The 3,271-nt window shown below is 35.6% G+C and overlaps 1 long non-coding RNA gene across 1 annotated transcript; it reads right to left on the bottom strand.

Annotated features, from left to right (window-relative positions):
* Positions 1 to 1,704: 1,704 nt before the first annotated feature.
* LOC121755130 lies at positions 1,705 to 2,773 on the bottom strand. Its single transcript, XR_006040640.1, has 2 exons — positions 2,383 to 2,773; positions 1,705 to 2,234 (listed from the first exon to the last, which is right to left on the bottom strand). It is a non-coding gene; the product is annotated as an uncharacterized LOC121755130 (long non-coding RNA).
* Positions 2,774 to 3,271: the final 498 nt, after the last annotated feature.

Genomic DNA, 3,271 nt, shown 5'->3' with positions numbered 1-3,271 from the left:
TGTGTCTAAAGCCGGCATCTTACAAATCCTAATTGGGTATTTAACTGAGCTTAGAAAGAGTTTCAGAAGTTGAAAAAATGAGACAAAATCCTACATCTGGTTATTCCAGCGAGTCACTGAGTTAGAACTCAAACGAGTCATTGCGAAGACTCTGACTCGCTGGAAAGTGTCTGTCTCAATAGTGCAATTTGAGCGGGTCTCGGGTTTGTAACCTAGTGACTCACTGGTGGAACACAGAAGTCTGTGGCTCTTCTCTTGACATAGTAATTGGTCATGCCCTTTCTAACGCTTTAGCCAAATTAGCCAGAGAGGAATTCTTTCTTGGGAATATGAGTGGCAAAGGGTTACTACGTCGAGTCTTCCGTTTCAAAGTTGGACAGGTTCTGTTTCCCCATGCAATTCTAGCGTTGATCAGCTTGGATTTTGCACGTGTTTAGAGTTAAGAATTGATTGATTTACATATATATTTGGCCGTTAAATGGACATCAATATATCTTATTCTCTATATTATGGTGTTTTGTTCGTTTTATGTGAAATGTGCGAGAAAACATTCAAAAATGAGAAAAAAAACATATTTATCACTTATGGTAAGGTGGACAAATGAAGGAAATCAGAATGTCAATAGTAATCTGGCTGCCAATATGATCTCTAAATCCTATTTAAACACCACTATTATCTTCTTCATCAAAATAACTTCGTATGGGTATTCCTCATTTTAATAAAATTGACGATGTTCAAGTTAATTGTATAAAGATAGTCATACAAGTAAGAATTACATTGCAGATTCCTTTTTAATTAATTACTATAAAATATAAATTATATGCCTATTTTTTTAAAAAAATTTAAGGTGACAATCGTGATCTTAAACATCAACTTATCCTCATTTAAAAAAAAATATTTAAATGTTTTACTAATATTGTTATAAGAGCTACTCCAAGTATTTACGATTTCAAGTTCATTTTTGAGTATATGCATACGGCATACCAAAAAGTAATTCTACTCCAATTATTTACATTGAATTCTAATCTTACATCATTTATTAGTGTATGTCCCACAAAATTTTTGCAGTAGCTAGCTACGTACAGTATATATTCATATTTGGTGTTGTTTTGTAGAAAAATGCAAAAAAGACTTCCTCCGTCCAATCTCAAGTGATTGACTGCTTTTTGGCACGTGTTTGAGGAAAATGATAATAAATTGTTAGAGTGGTAAAAAAGTAAAGTAAATAAGAGAATAATGTAGATACTACTCTCTTCTCTATTATTCTCTCGCCTACTTTACTATATCTCTACTTTAACTATTTATTATCATATTTGCAAAACAACGGCAAAAAAAAAATCAATCACTTGAGCTGGGACGGTAGGAGTATTTGAGTTTGCAGTATAATTAGAGATATTTTCTACACTAAAATAAGAGTTAGTGTAAGATCGGAGATAGTCTAAATGTAAATAGGATATTAGTGTGCGCATATTATTGTTATTTTGAGTTTGATAGGCAGGAAATCAACTAGTATCAAGCATGTAAACTAATAAATAAGATATGTTTGGCATCAAATTTACTATGCTCCTCAATTGTATGGATTCTTTCATTACATAGAAAGTGTAAAAGCGAAATCATATAAATGTGGTTGATAATTGACCATGCTTTTTAATTTGATAGAGTTATTATGATTGTTCAAATCATTTTAAATAGAAGAAAAATGAATTTGCAAATAATTTGGGTAAAATCATTTATTCCTCATATCAGACATAGCTGTAACCGTTACATTTCCAAAGAAATATGAGAAAAATGAAAATCATCTTTTCCTCTCTCTCATCAACTCAATAATGCCACAAAATTCAACCCGATTTCGTCACAACCCTACTTCTCTTCATTGATAGAGCACATAATTGATGGTGAAAGACGCTGAATCCATCCGCAGGGACCGTTAGTGGAGGCTGGCGGCGGCCGGGTGCGGTTTAAAGTTGAGATGAATCTGGGGGAGACCACGATTGTTTCCCGGAAAAATCTTCTGAAAAAGGCAAATTTGAGTGAGGCCGATGGGCCTGGTCCGTCGCCTCCTGGCCCGTCTCTTGAAGCCCGTGGCGGCGCCATTGCGGAGCCACCTACTCCTCTTTGCGGCAGCTTCTCATATGAATGAAATAGTGGATAGCGAATCCAAGGAATCGCAGGCGAACCGTTCGAGCAACGTGATTGAAACGATTTTGTTCCATCTTCATCGTGGCTTTCATTTTCTTCATTCCACATACACAAAACAAAATCCACTTCAGTCATAATCAAATCTTGGATAAGAATTCTCCAACAATTTTCCAAACAATATAGAATGAAAATAACAGCAACAATGAAGATGAACAAACTCTGCATTCAATTTCACCAACTTACCGCATTCATTCTTTCAATCCTTTCAATCAAACGATTCGCCTGCGGTTCCTTAGATTCGTTATCCGCCGTTTCATTTGTAGGAGAAGCTGTCGGAGGAGGAGGTGGCAGCTACGTCCCACGGGCTTCAAGAGACGGCCCCGGAGCAGATGGACCGGGGTATTCGGGCTCACTCAAATTGGCCTCTTTCAGAAGCTTTTTCCAAGAAACAATTGTGGTCTCCCGGGGATTTAGCTCCACTTTAAACCACACCCGGTCGCCGCCGACCTCAACCGACGGCGCCGGTTTCAAACAAGCCCAATTTTCGGCCCGTCGGATTCAGGCCTTCCACAATCAATTTTGTGGTGTAACAATGAAGAGGGGGAGGGTTGTGAAGTAATTAGGTTAAATTTGAAGAAACAACCTTACATTTGAGTTGATGAGAGTGTGTGCTCATTTTCTGATATTTATAACGGCGATGACCGACATAACTTCCCTTATTTCAGATTCCACCCAAATTCTTTTCACAAATTCATTTTCTAGCAATCTCTTTCTTCTATTACGCCAACATTTAAACAATCATAATTACTCTGTCAAATAGTTATAACCTACCTATCAAACTCAAAATTTTAATTATAACAATAATAATAGGCGAGTTATATATGTGCACACTGATTAATATCCTATTGACGTTTATAACAATTTAATTTAGTCAAACATTTAACAAATTTTTATACTGATTAGTTGATGTTTTAGAAATACTGACTTAGACATAAAATTGAATAAGATCACGGTTGTCACCATAAATAAAAGTAGGTAAGGAATTTATATTACAATTGATTAATAACGACTCTACAATGCAATGGTTGTATGGCTATATATTATATTACAATTGATTAAAAAGGAATTGATT

The sequence above is a fragment of the Salvia splendens genome, chromosome 11 (genome assembly GCF_004379255.2).
Source record: "Salvia splendens isolate huo1 chromosome 11, SspV2, whole genome shotgun sequence".
Lineage (NCBI taxonomy): Eukaryota > Viridiplantae > Streptophyta > Magnoliopsida > Lamiales > Lamiaceae > Salvia > Salvia splendens.
This window is presented reverse-complemented; position numbering and strand designations above follow the sequence as displayed.